We start from the raw sequence: 27,484 nt of genomic DNA on the forward strand, positions 1-27,484 counted from the left end.
GAGGTTAATTAAAATAAAGGACTGGTTCAGTTTCAATCCAACAGAAAAATAAGACCTCTATAAGCATTTTTTTTTTTACTTTTAGGAGTACTATATTTAGAAAAGGTACTGGGACTAACAGCTCTGGAGACTGAAACCTTGACATGTTCACAAAAGAGACATCTCATGGCCAATGGCTGTTCAGATTGTTTTGCTCTATTGACCCCACTAACATCTCTCACTTCTGACCAGAATGGATCATCTGTTCAGGTGGGAGGTTAGTGGACTCTCCATTCCTATTTGATCTCTGCCCAGCATAAAGTGACTGATAACAAATGACAGCTGTGGTGCAGCTTTATGGTGAGTGCACCTACCTCCTAAGAATTCTTTTTTGTAGTTTCTTAGACAGCTGAAATGAGACTACAAACTCCTTTCCCACAGGTCAGCAAACAGCCTTTGAACTACTGTCAACCCAGGCTAGATTTGCATCAGTGATCCAGAGGTTAAAGGCTCCAGAATCTTGCTACTGATCCTCTGACATATTTTCAAAACTATATTAAAAATAGCTCTTATTATGGGTAAGCCACTTGCTCTGATGGATGGATGTTTCATTTATTTCTCTAATCAGTATCTAAGTGTCTGCAACCTAACAGTGATTGACTAATACAGATTTTATGCCATAAAATCTGGAACTAAAATACTTCTTCTTATTAACACTTTTAAAGACTCCTTTATCATACACAGCTTTCCTGTTGACAGAAATATATTTCTAAATTGCAAAACACATCAACTCAGGATATATTAATTGTATAAATTGGGAAGAAGAGCATTTCAAGCAGCTCACAATATTCATAATCATGCATTTTGGAAACGTAACAGTATTATTTTGCTTTTTATGGTTTATAGGTCACACCAATTAAAATTTAATAAGTTACTATAGTTGGATATTTTTCAAGCCATTAAGAATCTCTACGTGAGTACATTTCCATTGCTTCTAAAGTCTCTTAAATTACTCTAATACTTCCAAGTAATTTGCAATTGAAAGCAATAAATAGATAGCTAAATTCAATTAAATGATCAGTGTCTACTACATGCTAAACTACAGTAATTTATGCAAAATATTCAGCTTTTTCTTGCCTGTGTCTCTGAGCAGCCTATGTGTTGTTCTCTTGAGATATGTAAATTATTGTTTCCATCTGGTTTATTGCCGTAAGGGACTGCTTGAGAATTTAGTTTGTGAATGCAGGTATGAATAAAAATGGAGCAGTTTATTGGAAAAAATCTCTCTGCAAGGGTGCAAGTCTATAGTTAAATCTTTTCTCAGCACCCATCCAGCCACATGTGTGAATGCACACATAGAAGAGCAGTACAGGGTTGGAGGCAATTCTTTAATCTATCACTGCAGCAATAATCCAGGATGGAAGAAAGTTACAGATCTGTAAGTATGAACCTTTGAGAAATCTGTTTGAAGCACTGAGCAAAGTCCCACTGATTTCAGGGCTGATAACAGGTTGTGGAAATATTAACTTGATGGCTTCTCATATGCTGCATTCCACTCTGCAAACTAAAACTGTGGGTGTTTTCCATTCTTTACCTGTTTGGGTCAATAATCACCATCCCTTCAGCTAAATCTGGTGTGACTGGGTGTGTTTAAGGAGAGGATAGCGCCATTTCACAGTTTCAATGTGAAACTCCCTCTTGAGAAAGCCTGAACACTCGATTCTAATGCTCACTTTCATTTTATAGGTTCTTGCAACAGTTCCACGTTCAGTTCTGAAAATGTCCCACTTAGCCATTAATGGCATGCTAAATACTAATTTAATTACTGCATAATTAATATCTCAATTAATGATTTAAAAACCTTTTCATTATCTAATATGGATTACAAATCACTAGCACATGAAAATGAAATGTGAAAATCTGGAATGTGGCATCTGACGGTTGATTTAGAAAATAGATATGTTTAGCTTCTTTACTACTGAAACTCACAAAAACAAAATCATGAAGCAGTGATTCAGTAGATGTTTATTCTGTCCACTGGCCCAGATTTATGTACTGAATCTGGGCATAAGCATGCATAAAATAGTCTGAGTGTTCAAAATACCAATAGGCAAGAAAAAAAAATATTACCCCTAAAGCAGTAACAGCTAATCCTAGCCAGATGGCCCAATGATAGTAGTTCAGACTTACAAGTAAGACAAATCACAAGCTTGGTCTCCTGTCCCAAGGGTCCCAAGGCTGCTAAAAACTAGTAGATTCATGGGCAGCACTCAGGATTTTAAATGCCATATTCTCAGTTGGGGTAAATCAGTGGTGCACATTTGAAATTAGCATAACTCTGGGTTCATCTACACATACATTTACTCCAACCTAGATTTATTTTGCAGTAAACTACTGCACAATAAGGGGTTTGGGGTAAGTGCCTACACATGCAGGGATTAGAGGAAAGACTGGCTCCCAGGTCTCTGTAGCCCTGTAATGGGTCTCTAACACCACTGGGGGGAGCTCTAGGCTCCTCCTGGGCGCTAGCCTAGGGACTGGCACTGGGCCAGGAAACAGCTGTCTCCTGACCCCGGGGGGCTGCCTACTACTGGGGTGGGGATATGTCCCCCTGCCCCAGCATCAGGGAGCTCCTGGCCCTGGCTCCCTAATCAGGGTCAGTGGGCTTGGAAAGAGCTGCAGGGGAGGGGCCAGCCCCAGCTTCCAGTCCCAATCCACCTGGGGCAGCTAGCCCCTAGCTTGCTTCTAGCTGCCCCACCAGCAGATGGAGGCAGGGGGCTGGGACCTTCCCCTCCCCTACAGCTCTTTCCAAGCCCCATGACTGGATCTCCTGATCAGGGCATGGGGCTGGGATCTGCCCCTGACTGGAACAGTTCCCAGCCAGCCCTGGGCTGTGTGGGGAAGTCTGCCTTTGGAACGTGGGGCTGGCTGGGGACTGTCCAAAACAGGACAGTCCCTAGCCACCTCCAGGCTGCTCTGCTTCCCTGCACAGCCTATGGCTGACTGGGAACTGTCTGGGTCAGGGGCTGAGTGGGAAACTGTCCCCATGCAGAGAGCTCCCAGCCTGTTCCTAGCCTCAGCTATGCGATTGCAGAGCAGGGTCTGGGCACAAGCTCTAAGCCCCCAATCCACAATCAGTATCGGGGAGTGGGGGCTGGAAGCTCCCTGCTGACAAGGCAAGGAGACATTGCCCCCACCCAGACATGCAGGGCGGGGGCTGGAGAGCTTGTTCCCTGCCCAGCTCAATGCTCATGTTTGTGGGGCTTGGGCTGGGAGACCCTTCTCTTAGCAGGAGCTCCATGACTGCACGGCCACTTCTGGAAGATGCTTATCTTCCAGAAGCTGGGAAGACCCTTCTCTTGGGCTGGGAGACCCTTTTCTTAGCCTGAGCTCCATGATCACAGGGCTTGGGTTGGGAGACCCTTATAAGCATCTCCCAACAGCAGCCTCATGGTCGTAGAGCCGCTGCTCGGAAATAAAGTTCTCTCAGTCCCCCACACCCCAATTGCAGCTCCCTGCTGCCAGGACAAAGGGACATAGTCCTTGCCTGGGGCTCCTGTGGTGGAGCCCACCCTGGCAGTAGGCAGGAAGAGCTGGAACTGTTCAGTCTGCAGAAAAGACCAAACAGGGATTGGATAACAGTTTTCAATTTTAAAAGGTTGTTATAAAGTAGATGGTGATCAACTGTTTTCTACATCCATAGGGGACAAAAGACATAGTAATGAGCTTACCTTGGAAGAAGAGAAAATTTAGGCTGGATATGAGAAAGAACAGTTCAACTCTGAGGGTGGTTAAACAATGGGATAGATTACCCACTGAGGTTGTAGAATCTCCACCATTAAAGACACTTTTAAATTAGACAAATGTGGTTTAGGGATAATCTTGCCTTGATGAAGGGTGGGACTAGGTGATCTCCTATGGTCCATTCCAGCCCTATATTTTGTGATTCAGTGACCTGTGTTTAAAGATACAACTGACTGCTCCTGCAGAAGGACGAACATAAGAATTGCCATTTCCTGGGTCAGACCACAGGTCCATCTTGCTCAGTATCTTGTCTTACACAATGGCAGAAAGTGGATGCTGAAAGGGAGAGTGAATTAGGTATGACCAACATTTTTTTCACTATTCCTCTCTCATTTTCAGCCTCCAGCACTCAAGTTCTAGGAAGTTCTGATTCAGAGACTGAACTCCTAACTCCTAGGCTCAAGGTAAATCTTTCTGTCTGCACATACAAACATAAGAGTGATACAGATCCTTCTATCTGCACATAGGTATTAAGACTTACCAGGCAAGAAAGATGCTTATGGCTCAGTTGCATTTTTCAGAATTAGCAGTGGGTGGGAAGCATGCACCACAGTACAGGTAAACCAGCTAAAATGGTTCCCCACAAACCAATTCTAGCATTTTTCTTAAATTTTTCTTGTCACTACTGGAAACTCAGTGCTTCTCAATACTGTTCCTACTATCAATCACTATTAAGAGCACTAACTACATGTGGGCATCTAAACATGTGGGATATGATTAGACAATATGTTGATTACAACTCCATCTGCTTTGTGCTCCACTAATATTCATAGTGTTGCTTGTACCAAAAGAAGTGTGTCAGTACATTTTCAATGGAGGCAGTCTTAAAGAATAGTTATAGTGTAGATATAGTCAAGGAGGCAAACCATCATTTAGAAATGCACAGCCCTCCTTGCAGCTGCTACAAAAGTGCAGTAGCTTCTATCCAACTCTCTGACATCTTTGTTGAAACATGGAATCCCAAGTGACAGGGAGAGGAAGGAGGAAAATCAAAAGAGCAATCTAGGCGTTAAAGTAAATGCAGAAATTCAGATCACACAATGGAAGAGTAGGGTCCATGTGTCCTCCTCCACCTGTTCACCTGCCTATGGGCCAGAACTATTGTGCCTCTTAAATGAGGATGGAATGGAATGTAGTCTGAAGATTGATGGTACCTTGGCTTTCTTTCCTGAACTATTTCTTTGGCTGCCCAGCTCCTGGGCTTGACCAAACTTGGCTAGCTAACTAAGGCTTCATTGTGAATGAAAAAGGCAGGAAAAGGAGCCAGATGGTGATGTTAAATACACAAAAAAAAAAAGTTACTGCATTGCTCATGAAAAATATGAGGCCCAAAACATTAGCTAAAAAAATTATGCAAGCTTCTCATACAGCTGCACCAATGCACATCAGTTCTCACTGCACTTACCATTCTATTGTTTTTGAGCACAGACTTCCTAGAGTACTGAATTATAGTGAGGGTCATACTGCTCTTGCCCAAAGCCATATTCTGCTCCCATTTATACTGGTGACCTCAGTGGAATTATTGTAGGCCGCTCCAAAAGAAATAGGGCAAAATTGGCTCTACCACTCTCCAGAGGTGACAAGCTATCATCCTAACAAATTGAGACTCCTGCCAGACACAGTTTGTGCGGGGCTGGAAGACATTATGAAAGAAACATATATTGTGACAGCCTGTGATATAGGGCATTTGAGAAGAAAGAGTCCGATAGATCCACAGAGTTACATTGAGCTAAACTTCAAAATAGAGCTCTATAAATCTTCAATAAAGATTTTCAAAAATTCAATACACTTCTATTAAATGCATTAAATATCAAGTTGTTGCAAAGTGCCCATTAACAGTGCAGACATTTTAATGAGCATTTAGACAGAGTAGAAAATTGATATTGAATATACAGCCATTATTAGATCTGTACTACCTGCCTTGACATTTTTGGTCCAGTGATCAGCTGTACAAGGGCTGGTCAGAAAAGGAAAATCACCAAAAAAAAAGTAATTCAAAGTTTGTTTTCATAATAACATGACATTGGGGGGGCGGGGTTCCATGCAAAAGTTGTCGAATTCAGCCCTGTCTCTCAGGTAATCACATCATGTTCCTGCTCAGAAACCTACTGAACTCCATATTAAAACTTTGTCTGCCCCTTTCTTAGACCTGATGCCTGAAAGCTTGTCCAACAACTTTCCCAACATTAGCATTGGTCCAATGAAAGATATCACCAAAAAAAATCAAAAAAAATCACTGCCCATTTTAAAACTGATTAAGTTGTTTCCCATCATTTTTCTTTGTAGAAGGCTGCTCTAGAATCCCACTCCACTGGTGGTTGGAAACACTGGGCGCCTATACACGAGCACCAACACTACCCCGACACACTGGAATTCCAGTGAGTGTGTCGGAGCAGACTCAATTAAACACAATTGCTGCACTCTTGCAGCCTCCTGCATCTTGTGCATCAGCATCCCGGCACTTAAAAATAGTGGTAGGAGTGCTTGAACTAACGCTCATTGAATGTGCTTTAGTTCAAGTGCCCCTGCCGCCATTTTTAAGCGTGGGGATGCCAATACAGGAAATGCAGCAGTGCTTTAATTAGAGCAGCTCTCAGTGGCTCTCCCCACCAGTGGAGCACATGTAGAAGTGCCCACTGTTTAGAGATAAAATAGGAACAAGACCTTTTAATATTTGTTTATGAAAAATGGATGAGGAGCATTACTCAAGAACAGCCAACAGGCTGGTGGTCAAGGAATTCAGTTTGATTAAATCCCTCCTCTGCCATATTCAGACCAGCTATTTCAACCCGTCTCCAACATCCAGTCAAGTAACTAAACTAGAAGGCCAGTCTGCCTCTGCATCAGTTTTACGGAAAGTGGAACAGCTCCACTGTTGAGAGATTCCAATGCTTAGTTCACATTTGGTATATGGGAAACTCAAGTTTATGTCCTTGCTCTGCGTTGAACAGAACAAAGAGTTGAATCCACATTCCCAACATCCCAGAAACATGCCATAAACAGCTGGTGGTTGGCAGCAGAGAGTCCATCCTGAACCTAGAAAAAACTTCCCCCTTTTTGAAGAAAAATTCTGCAGTAGATTTTTTTCAGCTAGCTAAGATAGGGATTCTGAAGGCTTGCATCTGTGCTTTGAATAAGTGCCAGTCTCTCTCTCTTTCTCCAACTGTCAGATGGTTGTAACAATACATCCCTACCCCCACAGGGCTGCAGTGAAAATTATGAAAAAGTTGTACCCATTTAGCATAAACAATTATTCAATATGCCCATCCGCTGCCTTATGACAGCAGGGCAAGTGCACAAGTGGAGTTGTCCTAAGAGAAGCTTCTTTTGGCATGTATTCCATTCCTAGACTTTCTTCTTGGCCTGCACTGATCACTTTGGGGGCTGTGTACAGGCCCTGAAGGAGAAAAGCTTGGCAGACAGCCTTGCATTGTTATAGCCTCCTTCCACCTGGCCTTTTGCCATTGAAAGCCTCAAGACCTTGCATGTATCATCTCAATTCCTTTTACAATTCTAATGTGCTCAACAACAATGGCACAGATGTCCAGATTAGATCAAAACAGATGCAATCCAAAGTTTAAAAATCACCGTGTACATTTTTTTACCATTTTATTAGTATTAACAACTGTATCTGAAAACAGTTTGAATACCTGTGGAAGGTCCCTCAGTGATATCTATTGCTACTTAGCACAGCGCTTTACTTAGCCAGTACATTTATGCTACCATTCTGTCTGTTCTTTGACATTTATCCTTTATGGTGGCCTTTTTTTTTCCTCTAACAGAGTTTCAGGTCTGCTAAAAAGAAGTAACTGTATAAAGTTCATTTTCATTATATTGCCAGAAGTCTTGTTGGAGAAGGTTCCAGGTAGCCAGACTGAAGTTAACAGACTCTTATCATGAGATTCTAATAGGGTTGGAGTGTGGATGTTGCCTTGATGGTCCAGGAAATGTGTGAAGACAAAATACCTCCAGAGATATTAGGGGCATATCACCTAGTATAACAAGTTGATTTGATCAGGAAGTAAAATGCACTCTCTCACACATGCACACCAACCTCTTTTTTTGGAACTAATTGAAGTGTCTTTCATAGCTAGAGACCTGGACTAAATTCTGCTCTCATTTATAACATTAACTTTTACCCTTTATGCCAGAACTCCATTAATGATGCCATCAGTTTTCCCATTTACTCATGGTTCCACAGCCTTTTCCATCATGTTTCTCATGTACTGAATGCTTCAGCTCTAGAAACTGAATTTATCATTTTGCAAATGGCAAACTAAGGCACAGGGAGGCTACCTGCTCTGTCTAATTTTACACAGCCTGTGACAGAAGATAGCTGTAGATTTGTGAGGAAGGGAAAGAGATATTGCTTGTATATGTTATCCCTTTATATCCATAAGACATTGATTCATATTAGGCACTTAAAGAGTTCAAGTTAGAGACCATCTTCAAACAAGGAAGAACTTTGCTTAATGCATTGTAGGTCCTACTATAATAAGAAGGGCAGGGAAAGTGCAACTGGAGCTGCAGCTAGGAAGGGACATGACGGATAACAAGAAGGGTTTCTACAAGTATGTTACCAACAAGACAAAGGTCAATGGTAGTGTGGGTCCCTTACTGAATGAGGAAGGCAACCTAATGACAGATGATAAGGAAAAGCCTAAAGTACTCAATACCTTTTTTCAGTCTTCACAGGCAAGGTTAGCTCCCAGACTACTGAATGTGGCAGCACTGTTTGGGGAGAAGGTGAGTAGTCTTCACTGGTGAAAGAACAGGTTAGGAACTATTTAGAAAAGCTGGATGTGTACAAGTCCATGGGGCCAGATGCAATGCATCTGAGGATGCTGAGGGAGTTGGCTAATGTGATTGCAGAGCCGCTGGCCATTATCTTTGAAAACTCATGATTATCAAGGGAGGTCCCGGATAATTGGAAAAAGGCAAGTATATGGTGTCCATCTTTAAGAAAGGAAAGGAGGAGGATCCAGAGAACTAGAGACCAGTCATCGTTACTTCAGCCCCCAGAAAAATAATGGAGCAGGTCCTCAAAGGATCCGTTTCTAAGCACTTGGAGGACAAGGTGATTAGGAACAGTCAGCATGGATTCACCAAGGGCAAGTCATGCCTGACCAACCTGATTGCCTTCTATGATGAGATAACTGGCTCTGTGGATGCAGGGAAAGCAATGGACATAATATACCTTGACTTCAGCAAGGCTTTTGATATGGTCTCCTACAACAGGCCTATGGAAAGATTCAGTGGCTGATTCAATTCAGTGGAGATTTGGCAGCCAAATCACCGAATCTGAATTGAATCAGGAGACCCAATAATCTATCTAAATTGAACTGGAAGCTTCTGATTCAAATCAGAGAGATTCGATGATTCAGACATAAACACGGCTTTATGTTTTTTCTACATACCTCAAGGTACCAAGTAGCTCGTGGATGCTGAGATGGTGGGGCAGATGAAGCATCCCACAGGAGCATGGTAGGGTCCCCAGTGTGCTCAGTGGTGGTCCACTTCTGGTCCACTTTTGTTCCACTTCTGGGTCTGTTGTGAAGCACATGAGGGACCAACCCTCCGCCCCCCATCTTGGTGACTGGTGCCTCCTGGGTCTGAGGACACCCAGGGTCCCCCCATGGCTGATCACCAAGCTGGGGAGACATGGGGAAAGGGTCCAGGAAATGTGCACCAGAAGTGTACTTCCAGTACACTTCCAGGTCCATCACTGAGCATGCAGGTCCCCATCCCATCCCCCCACCATGTTCCTGCGGGATGCTCCATCTGCCCCACGATGTCAGCATTCATAAGCTACACCTGGTACCTTGAGGTATATAGAAAAAACATATAAAGCTGTGTTTATGGCCTAATCACTGATTCTCTGAATCAGAACCGAATCTTTAGATTCAGATTCAGCCAAATTGAATTGGGACAGTGATTCAAACCAACACATTGAATCCATGTCCCCCAAATTGGGCTGAATACGAATCTGAATTGAATATGGCCTACTTCGCACACCGTATCCCACAGCATTCTTGCAAACAAGCTAAGGAAGTATGGGTTGGATGAATGGACTGTAAGGTGGACGAAAAGCTGGCTGGATTGTTGAACTCAATGGGTAGTAACCAATGGCTCAATATCTAGTTGGTAGCAGGTATCTAGTGGACTGCCCCAGGGGTGATCCTGTAGCCAGTTTGTTCACCATCTTCATTAACTATCTGGAAGATGGGATGGAAGTTTGCAGATGACACCAAGCTAGGAGGAGTTAGTAGATACACTGGAGGATGGGGCTAGGATTCAGAGTGACCTAGACAAGTTACAGGATTGGGTCAAAAGAAATCTCATGAGATTCAGCAAGGATAAGTGCAAAATCCTGCACTTGGGATGGAAGAATCCCATGCACTGCTACAGCCTGGGGCCTGACTGGCTAAGCAGCAGGTCTTTGGAAAAGGACCTGAGGTTTACAGCAGACAATAAAATGCCCTTGTTGCCAAGAGGCTAACAGCATACTGGGCTATATTAGTAGAAGCGTTGCCAGAAGATCCAGGTAAGTAATTATTTCACTCTATTCTGTACTGGTGAAGCCACATCTGGAGTACTGTGTCCAATTTTGGGCCCCCCACTATAGAAAGGATGTGGACAAGTTGGAGAGAGTCTAGCGGAGAGCAATGAAAATGGTTCAGGGGTTAAAGTATATGACTTCTGAAGAGAGGCTGAGGGAACAGGGCTTATTTAGTCTGTGGAATAGACAACTGAGGGGGGGATTTGATATCAACTTTCAACTACCTAAAGGGTGATTCTGATGAGGTTGAAGCTAGACTGTTCTCAGAACAAGGAGCAATGGTCTCAAATTGCAGCAAGGGAAATTTAAATTGGATATTAGGAAAAACTCTCTCACTCGGAGGGTGGTGAAGCACTGGGACAGGTTACCTAGAGAGGTGTTGGAATCTCCATCCTTGGAGGTTTTTAAGGCCCAGGCTGGAATGATCTAGTTAGAGATGGTCCTGCTTTGAGCACGGGGGTTGACTAGACTAGGACCCTTCCAACCCTAATTTTCCTATGATTCTATGAAAGGAACTCTTGAGATCTCTCTACTTCAAGTTCTATACACTTAACTACCAAGCTGATTCTCCATATAAAAAAAAATGATCATCATCATTTTAGATATTTTCCAACATGGAAACTGAAATTATGTGGGCTGATCTTATCCCTACTTTTGCATGTACAAGGCAGGACAAATCCAGATGGCCTAGAAGAGCTGACTATATTTGGTTAGAGGTAGCTGGGGCCTCACTCTTTAGTACAGTCCTCTTCACTTCAATCCAGCAAGGTCTTTGAATGAAGTCTGTAGTCATAGTTGTAAGGGAAGAGCCAAAGCCCCCTCCCCTTCCAAGCACAAATGCATGAAAAAACCCTGGTCTGAGACAGTTATTTCAAGGGTTTTTTGCCCCACCAAGCTTGGCTAAGCAACCAATGGAAGCACAGGTTTGAAAAGAGCTGTTCAGACAATAGCATGAACTGTCCCTCCTTTTGATTAAACTGTGATGCCCTTAAAGGTGCTTATTACTTTGAGTCATGGAACTCCATACTCTTTAAGATGATAATTCCCCAATAATATTGTTTGGACAAAACTTCCTGGGTTTAAACGTGTATGCTGCTGGCCTGTCCCCTCAGCTCAGGAAAGACAGACATTACTCCCATAAACCTTTTTCAGGCTTATTACTGAAACCAGCTTCACAAAACATAAGCTATTCCCCTGACTAAGGCAGGCTCTTGTCCTCTGCTTCAGAACTACTGCAGGTTTCCTACTTGTTTCCTGTAGCTTCTTCTCAACTAAGGCACTTACTGACTTTTGTAATCACTCATTCAGTCTTAGCTGGGATTTGACTGATCACTGATAGCTGAGGCTGACTCAGGTTTCCATTAACATTCAAGGTCTTGGAACTTGTCTGGTTAACCTTTGCAGGGCTGTAAGACTTTGTGGAACAGGGCAAAGCGTGATCCAGCATCATGAGCAAAATACATTATTGTGGTATTTTGTCCATATATATATATGTAGGACTATGATAAGCTTTCCACACAGTGTACTAGACATTATCTTTCCACCTTTGTAAATACAAAGGTGTGTTATAAATGTACTGCCTTGAAATTTGGACCCTGAATCCTGAGGTAGAAATTCATTATTCTGCAGACTTTGACATGTATGATCAATGTTAATTTTAGAGTTTCTAAAAAAAAAAAAAAAAAAGTGCTCTGACAAACAGTTGAAGCACTTTATTAATGTTCTATAAAGGATGCATAAACCATCACATAGCTTTTTTGACTGGGATCAGCATGTTTTAAAAGGATGGTGGAGGCAGTTCTCTTTGTTGGTTGATACATTGCACATTCTGCCTGTTAGCTGCTGCTTCTAAAATTATTTGATCTTCCTGGTTAAAACCATCGCTTCTACATTTTATACATCATGCACCATTGAAATAAAAGGTCCAAAGTCAGGAAAAGTACTATTCATAAGGAGCTAAGAAATAAAAATCCAGAGCAGGCTTGGAAACTGCATAGCAAGCACTAACTCAACTTTAAAACAAACCCTTTCATTAAAGAACAAGTCACCCTATTTTTAGCTATTAGTTCTCAAGGATTACATAACTGCCCTGCATCTTTATCCATTAGTGCTGTGTGATGCTGGCATGTAGTTAGATTTTGGAAAACAAATAAATGAAGCTTTACAAAATCCAAAGGTGTTCATGATTATTTAATGGTTTTCTTATGATAGTACCTAGGGGCCCTAACTAGGTTGGAGCCTCATTGTGTCAAGTACTGTACAAATACAGTAAATAATTGTCAGTAAATCAAGAAACAAGAACTCTAATTTATTTTCTCTGTACAACAGCCATTACCATGGGACTTTAGCTTAGAATATAGACTTCTCAATCACATTTAAATGTAAATAGATTTTTTTTTGGCTAAAGACTCCATTGCAATAAAAAACTATTGTATAACAAGCCCCAAAACAGGCTATAAACAGAGTTAAACCGACTAATTTAATTCTAGAACCTAAGTGAGGTAAAGTGAAACAAGAAAGCAGAAACACTGAAAAGTTTGAAACAATATAAAAAACCAGTTGTAAAAATCTTGTTGTGGCAGGTCAGGTTCACCCAGTTCCATACTTTACAGTAAGTGGTATGCCAAGTGCTGGATAGCCATTAAATAACTTAGCAATCTGTAAGATGCAAATAGATTTGGGCAAAAGAGCACCTTAGTCTTACCTCTGGTGGAGGAAATGCCACAAAAAGCTTGTGGAACTCCATGACAGGGTTGACTGGGCTCTTTAACTTTGGTTGGCAGCCAGTCTAGAAGTGGAGCCCTAACAGATGGACAAATGGATGATATCCTTTGCTCTGGGAGCTTTTGCAATCAAGCTGCTTCCAAAAATATTGCCTCCTGTCTTATATTTAAATTAAGCCAGCAAGACCAAGAAGGGGACACCACTAGTGTGTGGATAACTCAGTGTCTCCATATATACTACCTAGGCTTTTGTGCCCTGAAGAGGTCATGCCACTTTTCCTTTACTTTTCAACATGTTCAGTGAGCTAATGCCTCACTTGATGCAATTCTATTTTCTTGCAAGACAGAGAGATGCCTACGACTACTACTATTGCTACTATCTTGGTAACGTAAAGTGGAATTATATACACACAGGTAAAGAAAATCAGAATTACATACTTCTAGATTGTTCCAACTTCTACTAAAGTAAACTAGAACCTGAAGGATTGGGAAGTATTCCCTAGCTGGCAAGAGGGAAGTTCATATCAACACCGAGAGCCTTCCAACCATCGGTCTACTAGGAGGCAGATACAACCCAAGAAGGCAAAGTATACTATGAAGAGGATTTTGCCAAAACCCAGACAAGTGGGTCTGGGCAATAACTTCAGCATTTTTCCTAAACCAACAAGGCATCCTAATTAATTGAAGCTTCCTTCTGGAGGACAGAAACTGTATTAGTTGTACATAGTTGAAACAAACATGACTGTCTTTTGGAGTATCTATGCATGCATACATGCACACATATATATCCTCAAGGCCAGAGTCTGCTACCTTTATTCCCTGTGAGCAGAGTTAACATACTATGGCAACATACAGAAAACATACTACTTGCTATGAGCAAGAACTAGCTTGCATAGATCTCAAAACCTTAAAAGATCCTATATTATTCAGAACCAGACTGAGCCTTTAGGTTGGAGGCGCAGCATCTGAAGGAGCTATGGAAAGAAGTGTGCCTCAGATAACGCTTCCTTCTCATCTTGCTCTGTAACGCATGATCTGAAGAGTAATTTACTTCATCACTTTTCACAAAGGAAAAATATCTTTGTATCTGCTAGGCTGTCACACCCAGGACACAGCTAAACCCCTTCCCAGTTGCTCACAAGGGAAACATCTTTCACATAATCCCTGCATTAAAGCAGGTCAGTATCAGTAGGAGCACCAAGATATGCACTGAGAACTGGATGAGTATAGCTCACAAGACTCCTCTGTAGGTGGTGTGTTTTCATGCTAGGCTTCTCCTACAAATAGCTGCATCCAACTCATGATGGTGCCCTTATGAGTTCAGAAGCTACAGAGAGCACCTGAGATCAATCATTCACTGGCCCAGAGGAAGTTAAAAGTGCCCAGGAAGCAGGGCTAAGAGAGAAAAGGGGAGGGTGGTGCCAAGGAGGTAGCACTGAACTGGGCCTTGGAAGGACCATAACTGTGAGTTAACCCTTTGTTGATTGTATGACTGTTTGTTAAAGACATCATTTTTGTTATGGACATTATTTTCTGGATGAGAGCAAAGTTGCCTCAGGAAGAATAAAGTGCTGAGTGACTACCTTCTACAGACCTCTTGCAGGAACATATAACATAAGCAACTTCTGGCAAGATCCAGCCTGAAGTCACTTTACTTTCCCCAATGAGTAAAAGCTTCCAGCATAAAAACCTTTAAAGTGCCTTGTAAGAGGCTTAAAATTATACCAGTCTTACATGTTAAAAATCTGTCATTTAAAAAATTATGAAATCCTTTTCATGACAGAAGCTCTCTTGAACTCATTATATTTTTCTCCTTGGGGGATCTTAGCTAACTGTCTAGGTGCCCTAGGACAAAAAATCCCCATTGATAATTATCAAAAACTTGGCAACAAACACATAGTTTAGGTAAAATATATGTTGTGCTGAGGCAAGATGGCCACAAGCCAGGCTTTGCCTCCCTCACAACTTCTAATTTATTATTTGAAAAAAGTATTCTAATTATTTTCAGTGCAAGGCTCTTTTTCAGCAGACAGTCAAAACCTAGATAGTTCTTGCATTGTTGCAATAGAAGAAAGTACTGTAATCTGATTTTTTTTTTGTGAAAACCCAAATTGATGTTTCAGAGTCTTTGAAAGTATACTGTAGGAAGTTATCCATACCTCAGATTTGGGAGACAATTCCTGTAGTATTGTGGAATTGCCACTTCCTGGGTTTGATCTCCATTGCTTCTTTGTGCAGCCCTTAGCATTTGTAGAAGGCAGGTCTGCAAAGAGGATATACAAAGATACCATTTGGATGCAGTCATATTATACACACACATTGCATAGCTATAAATGGCCACACAAAGGACAGGGCAGCCAGGTATAAGTCCAAGACAAGAAGTCTAGGGGTACATAAAAATAAAAAACAGTTGTGCTTTGCTATTGTGCTACTCCAAAATAGTTAATATGACTCCAAGCAGGATGCATTCTTACATTGTTCCTTCAGTAGCATTCCTGTCAGTAGGGGACTCTTCAATTTGCTGAACAGCAGCATTTTGAGCACAGTTGGTGTTGCCCCTAGTATCCTAACACCTGATCAGATTTCAGCTTGAAACTACACCAAGGAAAGGGATGGCCATTCTCCTTCTCTCTCCAAGCAGAGCTTGAAGCCCCCAGAGAATGCAGTCAGAGCACATATTGAGGATTACAGGGAAAGGGAAACATTTTGAAATGGGTGTGGATTTTACCACCTTAAGTTTTTGGTATCAACAGCAGAATATACACACTGGCTGAGTTAGCTCATCTTACAACCCAAACAGGGAGAAAATAAAATCCTCTGAAGTAAACAGAGTTGGGAAGAATTCAAGAAAAAGGTGGGTTTTTTTTGGGGGGGGGGGTTTAAAGCCCCTTCTGTATTCTAGCCCCTTACAAATATTGTGTCTATCTTGTTTACATAAGAGAGAGAAATTCCTGTGTTTGCCTGATAACCACAGATGATAGCAACCAAGAGCAGGCCCTTGAAATCTGGTTCGTCCTCCATCAGCCTCATTAAATATATTTAATGCCTGGATTTCCAGTGACCATTTACTTCAAGTGAAAATACTTATACTTGTCCCCTGTGGAAAATTTTATGTTTTTAAAACCTCAGAAATCACATTGTACTGAGGCAAATGTCTCTCTTGTAATAAAATTTACTGTCAGAGTTGTGAAACAAGTACAGCAAAACTGCAAATCTGTGCTGAAGACAAATGTTTTTTTCCAAAATTACGCTGGCTGAAAAACCAGCAAGTAGCAACAGCCCTAAAGTCAGTTAAAAATTCAATTAAGCCATAAAATAAACTTTAGCTTCAAATAATTGTTACTGTTGGAGACCAAAACCTGAAAGAGGTAAGCACTTGCATTTGTGTGTGCACGCAAACAACATACTTACCGTGCATGGCATAACCCAGTCCTTAGTCAAAGTGCATAGCAGGCATTACATGTGGGTACTAACGATGCGGCCAGGAGGAGCCCTGATCGCCTGATGGAGGACTACCACGCTCTGGGGTGCATGCTGAAGGAGATGGGCGCACAGGTGGTTTTCTCTTCTATCCTGCCAGTGAGTGGACGAGGCAGACGGCATGAAACGTGCATCGCGGAGACCAACTGGTGGCTACAGGAATGGTGCTTCGAGGAGGGCTTTGGCTTCCTCAGCCACGACCAGCACATCACGACAAGAGACATGCTGGGGTGGGACGGGCTCCACCTTTCCCCTAAAGGTAAGCATGTGTTCTCTTCTAGGTTGGCGGACCTCCTCCAGCGGGCTTTAAACTAGGCTCATCGGGGGAAGGGGAAGATGAGGGCGGAGGAAATATCAGACTGACAGACCAAACAGCACCCACAACTACAGCCCAGCCCAGACGAATGAGAGAAGCAATCAAACAGGTAAGAGAGAGGGGCCAGGGTAACGCTGGGACTAGGGGGTCAGTACACACACCCACAGGAGGCCTCAAATGCCTCTACACAAATGCTTCTAGTATGGGCAACAAGCAGGAGGAACTTACCCTCCTGCTGGCTGACACCAGCCCGGACACAGTGGGGATTACAGAAACGTGGTGGGATGAAACGCATGATTGGGCAGCCAATGTCAAGGGCTATAGGCTGTACAGGAGGGACAGGATAGGAAAGAGGGGTAGGGGCGTGCTGCTCTATATTAAGGAGGAATACACATCCTCGTTAATTAGCAAGGAGCCAGGGGAGGGGCACTCTGAAGTGCTTTGGGTTAGAGTACAAGGCAGTCGAGGGGAAAGGGACTTAATGATGGGAGTCTACTACAGACCTCCCAACCAGGGAGAAGAGCTTGACCAGGAATTCTTGGGTCAGCTCACAGAGGTAGTGAAGGCTAAGGATGTGGTTGTCATGGGGGACCTGAATTTCCCGGACATCTGCTGGGAAGAGCAGTCATCCAGGTCTGAACGCTCATGTAGGTTCTTGGCCAGAGTGCAGGACCTCCATCTAACCCAGGAGGTGCACAGCCCCACCAGGGGGGACGCCTTGTTGGACCTAATGCTGGCCACGGGTGATGACCTGGTGAGGGGGCTGCGGGTGCTCGACCACCTGGGCAACAGCGATCATCGCCTGCTGGAATTCACCATCTAGCGCAAGGTGGCAAAGGCATGCAGTAAGGTAGCGGCCCTAGATTTTAGGAGAGCAGACTTCAACAAGCTAAGGAGGATAGTTGGAGAAGCGCTGAGGTCCCGGGGGGGAGGGGAGCCAGGTGTCCAAGGAGAGTGGTCGCTCCTTAAGGAGACGATCCTCCAAGCCCAAAGGAAGGTAATCCCAATGAGGATCAAAGGGAGCAGGAGAGCACACAAGCCTCTATGGCTCACCAAAAGCATCTGGGAATGTCTCCTTGCTAAAAAGGAGGCTTATACCCAGTGGAAAGAAGGGGTCATCACCAGGGAGGGCTATTCTGTAGTTGCTCGGGGATGTAGGGGGGCAGTTAGGGAGGCCAAGGCAGAGATGGAACTGGGACTGGCTTCCCAGATTAAGGACAATAAGAAGTCTTTTTTTAAATATGTAGGAGGTAAAAAGAAGGTCCCGGGTAATGTGGGGCCCTTGCAGGACGCCATGGGAAACTTAGTCGTCACACCAGATGGCAAAGCTAACATGTTTAATGATTTCTTTGCCTCCGTCTTCCTAAGTAGGGACCAGAACAGCCACCTCCCTGCTGGGCCCCCCTTGGTCCCCGGGGGAGGCACACCTGGGCCATGGGTTAGCAAGGATTTAGTTAGGGAGCTTCTGGAGGGGTTGGACGTATTCAAGTCAGCCGGCCCAGATGATCTCCACCCTAGAGTTCTAAAGGAACTGGCCGGGGTCATTGCAAATCCCCTGGCACAACTTTATGAGCACTCGTGGTGCTCTGGTGAGGTACCGGAGGACTGGAAGAGGGCCAACGTGGTCCCCATCTTCAAAAAAGGCAGGAAGGAGGACCCAGGAAACTATAAGCCGGTTAGTCTCACCTCAATCCTAGGCAAGCTGTTCAAGAAAATTATGCTGGCACACATCCAGGAGGGGCCAGCAGGGGACTGCATGCTTAGGGGCAACCAACATAGGTTCATCAGTGGAAGGTCCTGTCAGACCAACCTGGTGGCCTTTTACGATCAGATCACCAGATCATTAGACGCAGGGGTAGCAGTGGATATAATTTTCCTGGACTTCCAGAAAGCTTTTGACACTGTCTCTCACCCTCTTCTCATTACGAAACTGGGGGGGCTGTGGTGTAGACACCCACACAGTCAAATGGGTCACCAACTGGCTGGAGGGCCGCACCCAGAGGGTGGTAGTGGATGGGTCCTTCTCAACCTGGAAGGACGTGGGCAGTGGGGTTCCGCAGGGCTCGGTCCTCGGGCCCGCACTGTTCAACATCTTCATCAGCGATTTCGATGAGGGGGTAAAAACCACCCTGTTCAAATTTGCTGATGACACTAAGATGTGGGGGACATGGGCACATTGGAAGGAAGCAACAGGCTACAATCAGACCTAGACAGGTTACAAGGGTGGGCGGACGAGAATAGGATGGGTTTCAACACAGACAAGTGCAAGGTGATGCACCTCGGGAGGAACAACCGGCACCATACCTACAGGTTGGGGAATTCCCCTCTTGTCAGCACGGAGGCGGAAAGGGATCTGGGGGTCATCATTGACTCCAAGATGAACATGGGCCGGCAGTGTGGGGAGGCAGTCAGGAAGGCCAACCGCACCTTGGCATGCATCCACAGATGCATCTCGAGCAGGTCCAAGGAGGTGATCCTCCCCCTGTATGCAGCACTGGTCAGGCCGCAGCTGGAGTATTGCGTCCAATTCTGGGCGCCGCACTTCAAGAGGGATGTGGACAGCATGGAGAGGGTCCAGAGGAGGGCCACTCGTATGATCAGGGGACAGCAGGGCAGGCCCTATGAGGACAGGCTGTGGGACCTGAACCTGTTCAGCCTCCACAAGAGAAGGCTGAGGGGGGATCTTGTGGCCTGTTATAAACTAGTCAGGGGGGATCAGCAGGCATTGGGGGAGTCACTGTTCCCCCGAGCACCGCCAGGAGTGACCAGGAATAACGGTCACAAGCTGGCAGAGGGTAGGTTTAGGTTAGATATCAGGAGGCGATACTTCACAGTCAGGGTGGCTAGGGTCTGGAACCAGCTTCCAAGAGAAGTGGTGCAGGCTCCTACCCTGGGGGTGTTTAACAGGAGGTTAGATGAACATCTTGCTGGGGTCATTTGACCCCAGTATTCTTTCCTGCCATGGCAGGGGGTCGGACTAGATGATCTGCTCAGGTCCCTTCCAACCCTACAAACTATGAAACTATGAATTACTGGTACCTACTTGTTACTGAAATGTTAATAAAAACAGGTTGGTGTTTTCAAGCAAGGCTGCCTAAACTAAGTTACTTAAATGCATAGTTAAACTCTTACATATCATCCAGTTTTCAGAAGAAAATAAGTACATGCACAGCACCTATTGTTGTCAGTGATAGTTGTAGATAACACACCTCTGAGAAACTAGCTATTTATTTAGGGACCCTAGTATGGATTTACGTGCACAATTTTAGCTATCCAGAAGAAAGGTCTCCATAGTTTTTTGTCCTTTGCTGTTGTAAAAGGATACAGAAAAGAACCAAGGTAAATATAGCATAGTCCTGTCTATTCTAGGCTGCTTCTGCTGTCAAAACCTCTGCTGGGAAACAGTAGCTACTACAAGGTCCTTACTTACCTAACGCCAGGTAACCCACCTACAGCAGCTATGCAAGCTGGACAAAGTTGATCATGGAAATGTACCACCTGCTGAAGGGACTACAGCAGTCAGTAGTGAAGACTGGCCTGGCACAAGGGCTATGGTAATTACATGGGCAGAGGTTTGTTAGGCCTCTACAGTGCCAGGGGTCTATAATTCAATTGTAAGGGTTAATCCCTCAGAGTAGTGGCCTGTAGCCTAGCCCTACCCTGAGGCCCATTACCGTTAATGAAGACGAACACAAAAGTAAGGGTTAATAAGAAAATCTGTATTATAAGCCAAAGATATCAGCAATCATAACAACATGAACTAATCAACAACCATTGAACAGAACACTGTATACAAATATGCAGAGAGCAATACTGGCCTGTCACCAGCAGTGGCAGCCAGGGGCACTGACACAGGCTGCAGGGCCTACTGGCCAGGTGCCTGTCAGACAGAGGATTTCTATCCTTTCCTCCACAAGTGAAGTACTCAGAGACCTCTGAGGGGAAGGAAGATAATTTACCTGTCCTATGGGAGGGAACGAAGGTCAGTATCCCTGGTGGAATTCAGGTGTATCTTGGTGGACTTATCCTTGTCCCTGCACTCACCACTCAGCACCCACACTCCCAATATTCCCAGGCCTCTCCATGGGGGCACCACTCATTCCTACCACATCCCAGCAGATTCAACACCACACAAATCTTTCGGGCTCTCAGCCATGATGCCGGATGCATAGACACCCAGGCATACAGCCAGTCATGCACTGTCATAGAATCATAGAATCAATGAGTCAGAAGTGACCTAGACAGATCATCGAGTCCAACCCCCTGCCATGGGCAGGAAGGACCACTCGGGCTGGGAAGGGTCATAAGACCCCAGCCAAGTGCCTGTCCAGTCTCCTCTTGAAGATTTCCAGGGAAGGTGAGAGCACCACCTCTCTGGGAAGCCCATTCCAGGCTCTGGCCACCCTTACAGTGAAGTAGTTCTTCCTAATATCTAACCTAAAACTATCCTCCCTCAGCTTGTGGCCATTGTTCCTGGTGACTCCAAGGGGGGCCCTGGTGAACAGATTTTCCTTGAGTCCCTGCTGCTGGCCCCTGATAAGGTTGTAGGCAGCCACAAGATCTGCCCTGAGTCTCCTCTTGCAGAGACTGAAGAGATTCAGGTCCCTCAGCCTTTTCTCATAAGGCTGGTCATGGAGGCCCTCAACCATACGAGTGGCCCTCCTCTGGACCCTCTCCAGGTTCTCCACATCCCTCTTGAAGTGCAGCACCCAGAACTAGACACAGTACTCCAGCTGCAGCCTGACCTGTCAGTCACGTCTACCTGCTCACACAGCCTCTCGATGCATGCACTCCCCACTGCACACACACACACACGCACACTGAGGCAACAGTCAAAACCTATTTTATAGTGGCCAGCTCACACCACCTGTCAATCATGCCAGTGGTCCAATCAAAACTCCGTTCCTTCCAATGAATCAATAACATCACTTTCTTGGACCAATTACACTACCAGGAAAGCCAAAGCTGCAACCGAACTCCAACTAGCTTCGAGCATCAAGGACAATAAAAAGTTCTTTTTCAGATATGTGAGGAGCCAGAGGAAAAGCAAGGGCAACATTGGACCCTTGCTGAACCAGATGGGGCAACTGACAACTGACGCCCAGGAAAAAGCCAACCTATTAAATAGCTACTTTGCGTCTGTCTTTCATCAGTCCCATTGGTCTCCCATGCCTGCTACGGAACAGGGAAGTCCAGGTGGGGGAAATCCCCTGCCCTCCATAAATGCTGACCTCATGAATGAACATCTTGAGAAGCTGGATACTTTCAAGTCAGCCGGCCCTGACAATCTACACCCCAGGGTACTCAAGGAGCTGGCGAGTGTCATAGCCCAGCTTTAAAACTCCTGGTGCTCTGGTGTAGTACCCAAAGACTGGAAGAAGGCCAATGTGGTGCCTACATTCAAGAAAGGGAGGAAAGTGGATCTGGCTAACTATAGGCCCACTTTCTATCCTGGGGAAGATCTTAGAAAAGTTTATTAAAGAGGCCATCCTTAATGGACTGGCCAAGGCCAACATCCTAAGGGACAGCCAGCATCGGTTTGTTGTGGGTAGATCTTGCTTGACCAATCTCATTTCCTTCTACGACCAGGTGACCTATCACCTGGACAAGGGAGAAGAGATTGATATATAAGTCATATATCTTGACTTCAAAAAAGCCTTCGATCTAGTATCCCATGATCACCTCTTGACAAAAATAGCCAACTGTGGCCTTGGGTCCACCATGATCTGCTGGCTGGGAAATTGGCTCCATGGTCAGACCCAGAGGGTTGTAATTGATGGCAGTTACTCATCATGTTGTCCTGAGACCAGTTGGGTCCCTGAAGGCTCTGTCCTTGGACCCATATTTCTCAATATCTTCATTAATGATGTGGACATTGGAGTCAGGAGTGGACTGGCCAAATTTGCCAATGACACCAATCTTTGGGGAAAAGCAGATGAAAGACGAGTGATCCAGGCTGACCTAGACAGGCTGAGCAAATGGGCAGATGAGAACCTGATGGTGTTTAACATCGAAAAAATACAAGGTTCTCCACCTTGGGAAGAAAAACCTGCAGCATCCTTATAGGCTCGGCAGTGCTACGCTGGCTAGTACTACGGAAGAAAGAGACTTGGGGGTCATCATTGACCACAAGATGAACATGAGGCTGCAATGCGATGCTGCGGCTAGTAGAGCGACCAAAACGCTGGCTTACATCCATAGATGCTTCTCAAGCAAATCCCGGGACGTCATTCTCCCCTTGTACTCGGCCTTAGTGAGGCCACAGCTGGAGTACTGCATCCAGTTTTGGGCTCCACCATTCAAAAAGGATGTGGAGAAGCTTGAGAGAGTCCAGAGAAGAGCCACGCGCGTGATCAGAGGTCAGGAAAACAGACCTTATGATGACAAGCTGAGAGCCATGGGGCTCTTTAGCCTGGAAAAGCACAGGCTCGGGGGTGATCCGATGGCCACCTATAAGTTCATCGGGGTGACCACCAGGATCTGGAGAAATGTTTGTTCACCAGAGCGCCCCAAGGGATGACGAGGTCGAACGGTCATAAACTACTGCGAGACCATTTCAGGCTGGGCATAAAGAAGAATTTCTTTACTGTCTGAGCCCCTGAGGTCTGGAATAGCCTGTCATCAGAGGTGGTTCAAGCACCTACATCGAACACCTTCAAGAGCAAATTGGATGCTTATCTTGCTGGGATCCTATGACCCCAGCTGACTTCCTGCCCTTTGGGCGGGGAGCTGGACGTGATGATCTTCCGAGGTCCCTTCCAGCCCTAAAGTCTATTAAATCTATGAAATCTATGAATTATTAATGTGATGCCCCGAGTTGGCACTGTGAGTAAAGTCTCACCCCATGGCCGGGGTCCCCTCCAACTCACTTGCCATGACTTGATGGAATATGTAAAGAAGGAGAGGGTTCAGTGGTGTTAATTCCCTTGCTGACCTGAAGGTGAGGTTCTCATAGGTGTGTCACACTGGTCCTCGGGGCTCCACCTCCCCTACACCCCATCCACTTGCCAGGCACTCCAGTCTTTGGGCTCATGCTCCCAGGAGGGTATGCACTCCACAATAGTGGGTCCGGTGTGAGAACCCGCAATGTAGCTGGCCACCAGTATCTTGCTTCAGCCCTGAGGCTCCAGACCCTGGCCTCAGGGTCTGAACCACTGTAATTAGGTGGTCCTCACAAGGAGGATTGCTGCCTTAGAGTTCTAATGCTTTGGGGCTGGGAACAGCACATCCCCAGATGTGTGCTAGCTAATGCCCCCACTCCTCTGCTGCAGGGCAGCAGCTCTGGGACTGTTCCTCCTGGCATACCAGGTCTTGGCACACCTGGTGTGTCCCCAGCTTGACTCCCTCCTCCCCTTGCCAGCCTCTGGCAGGGTTTTTAAATCTCCTGCTGTGGTTTCCCCAGCTGATGTAGTCAGCTGGCCGCTGCCCAGCCTGGGAAGCAGCCGCTTGAAGAACTGGCAAAATGCGGGCTTGTGTGGCTTTCCCTCTGCCCCCATCTGACCAGGAGGTATGTTTCCCATGGCATGGGTGGCTCTGCTTTCTTTTTCAGGAATGCCAGGGTTCACCCCCGGTGCCTGCAAGTCCCGTGGCAGTTTCCCACCGCCACAGCATTTGGGAATGCTGGGGGTTTGCCCCTGGTGCCTCCAAGCCCTGCAGTGATTTCCTGCTGCCACAGTGTTTGGGAACACTGGGGTTCACCCCGAGTTCCCCTGATCCCCGTGGCAGTTTCCCACTGCCACAATAACCATCTAAACTTATTAACATAATGTGGCAGAGCACCTTTGGGGTGCTTGCCATGTGGCAGGGGCTGGCATAGGCTGGGGCAGAGCCCAGCAGCAAAGGCAGCCAAGTTGAGCCCCCCAGATCTCATTCAAAGGGGGGAGATGTTGAGGGCTCTTACAGGCTCTGAGGGGAGCCTGCTTTGGAGAAACATTAGGGGAAACCCTCCCCCAGGTACCATTTTAAGGGGGGAGGTATATGGCAGGGCACTGTTGGTACCTGCCACTTTTTAAGACCTGAGCCAAGCAGCCAGCAAGTGCTTGATTGTGGCAACCATTTTAGATCCCTGGCTGCCTATATAAACAGGTCAGTTCCCTGCTGGTGGGGCAGGCAGCAACATCACTTGGCTGCAAGGCTTCATGTATCGTCCTGGAGGTAAGGGTAGGAGCTGTAGAGGATGTATTGGAGGCTCCTGGTCCTGGGCATGACCTAAAACTGCACCCTGCCAGGACTGGGTGGCCTGGTGGGACTCTCAGTGGCACGGTAGCCCCCAGGAAATGCTAGGCCAGTGATCACCCTGGTGAAAAGTAAGAAAGGGAGCTTTAACCCCCTCACCTTCAGGTAGGTTTGCATAACACTGGAGGTAGGGAGAGTGGGGGCCAGGCATGGCTATGGCCACCTGAGCCCTGTGGGGTGCAAGACCCCAAGAGACCCAGAGGAGGGAGAGTGGGGGGCCAGGCATGGCTACAGCCACCTGAGCCCACCAGGGAGGGAAGCCCCATGGCCCCGAGTGAAGGGTGTGGGGTGAAGCCCTGAGTGAAAGTCCCAGTGAGGGGCAGAGACGAGGAAACCCAGTGAAGGGGGAGAAAAAACAGAGGGCTGAAAGCCCAGTATGTTTATATAGAGAGAGCACAATGACATGCTGCTCCAGGGGGGGAGCAAGAATCCCCGTGAGACCCTGGAACACCAGTCGTGGTGTGAGTCACCCCAGCTCCCACAACGGGGTGGGTCACCCACTTGTAAGGCCAAAAGGCAGACCCTAGGAGCGAAAGTGGGGCTAGAGGCTCAGAGGCCTGATGTAGAATACCCTTGACTGGTCAAGGCTGGGGCCAGGGCCAGAACGGTCAAAAGGGACAGGGGCCCACCGCAAGGGACACCCAGAGCTGAGGTCCTGGGGTTCTGACTGGCCTTGGAGGTGAGGCCAGGGCCTGTGTGGCCAAAGGTCCCGATGGGACCACACCCAAGAGGGGAAATAGTTGCAGGGAGTTAGGCAGCATGAATGAAGGCAAAGTATGCCACCTGACTGGAGGGATCTTAGAGGAGTCCTGATTGGAGGATTCTGAGGCCCTGTGTGGGGCTGCTGGGATCAACAGCTGGATGCCATCTGTGAGGCATGAGCTGTGATGTAGGGGAGATACGGAGCCACAGATAGCGCCCCCTGGCATCAGGGCATGAATGGGCAGCCTCCCACCTTAATTAATATCTTAATTAATTAAAAACAAGGCATGGCAGGAGAGTCAGGTGGCTGGCGTGCCCAAAGGCAAGTGGGGAACCTAGCACTGTGGCTAGGCAGGGAGCCCCACTTTGCTACACATAATTTTTCCACTGTGTTGTTATATAACCTTGTATGCCTCAGTTTCTTAAGTAGGTCATAGCATCATCAAGTTCAGAAGTTTAGATGTTCCAGAGGCTTCTAACCTCTAGCCATCCTACGTATGCGTAATCAATATTATGACTAGTCCAGGACTCACGCTGTTTAAAGTAGAAGATGCAGGCAGGTCTATATACATCTTCAGCTGGCTGCCAGGTGGTGTCAGAAGACATCTTCAGTCAGAAGTGGCCTTGTTGCTGCAGAAAAATGTGCATTTGTCACTACAGGAAAGCCATTAATGGAGACACACAGCTTGGCTGGCAGAATCCCAGTTCTACCAGCAAAACACTGTAGTGTAGATCAAGTCAGGGTCTCAATAATATAGGTATCCTATTTCTCACATTGGCTATGACAAAAACATACCATTAAACTTGATGACAATGAGTGTCTGTGCACAACTGTGTGGATGCCTGTATGAATAAGAGTACTGAATTTGCATGATTCAAATACCCAGGTGGAGAAAGAAAACATTTAAATACCAGGGTAATAAAAAGGAGCACTTGAAAAGAAAGATAAAGAGGTGCTGGGGAACCATTTTGACCCTGTGTGCCAGGTCTTATAAATCCTGGAAGGGCCTGGTTGCAATAGCTGTTATTGTAAAGAGTCTTCCTCATCCATAGTTTAATAGCCTCATGGGCTCCACAGGGCTAGGTCCTAGTAGTTTAGGTCCCCCTATCCCACAAGCACACAGCTCCTCCAGGAAAGGTTATTAATTCATCCTTACAAATGAAGACAAATACCCAGTATAAATCATAGCAAATAACATGGACAAGAGAAATGTCCTAGGTTAAAGTATCTTAGAGGAAAGAAGTGAACCTAAGCCTCTTCCTATAGGAGAATACAGTCTCCATAAAAAGTGCATTTTCCCCTCTTTTTTAGCATAAATTATGAGGAGTGTCAAGATATTTTATAGGAATATCACAGTCTGGTGATCTCAGATCTACTCCACAGATCAGGTCCGTTAGTCATTTAAAATAATTAAGCGCTAAGAAGCCATAAAATTGCTTCAGTGGATAAATAGTTCAAGAGCTGTGGTTATTGCTTTATCAACAGCTTTCCAATTGATCAGCTGTTCTATGCTCAGCAATATTCTCTCAAGGCCAATGCCTTCTGTTTCAGTTTGGTGACTACAGTAGCTTTCCTTTTATTGGCAGCTTGGTCCTGCTCCATCATAGCAATATGCCACATTGCCCACAGGGGGATTTGCATATTCTTCAGCTTAATGTTCTGTAGTGTGCTGTAAGAAAGTTTTG

The 27,484-nt window shown here is 45.6% G+C and overlaps 1 long non-coding RNA gene across 1 annotated transcript in view; it reads right to left on the reverse strand.

The window, feature by feature from the left end:
* Positions 1-27,484, reverse strand: part of LOC149868404 (uncharacterized) — a 359,260-nt gene that overhangs the window by 50,393 nt on the left and 281,383 nt on the right. Inside the window, exons 6-7 of the long non-coding RNA XR_016441244.1 lie at positions 26,332-26,428; positions 15,225-15,328 (exon numbers count right to left, since the gene is read on the reverse strand). This is a non-coding gene — a long non-coding RNA (uncharacterized LOC149868404). The remainder of the gene's footprint in view (positions 1-15,224; positions 15,329-26,331; positions 26,429-27,484) is intronic.

This window comes from Crocodylus siamensis, chromosome 3 (genome assembly GCF_052110815.1).
Source record: "Crocodylus siamensis isolate JL-2025a chromosome 3, ASM5211081v1, whole genome shotgun sequence".
Classification (NCBI taxonomy): Eukaryota; Metazoa; Chordata; order Crocodylia; family Crocodylidae; genus Crocodylus; species Crocodylus siamensis.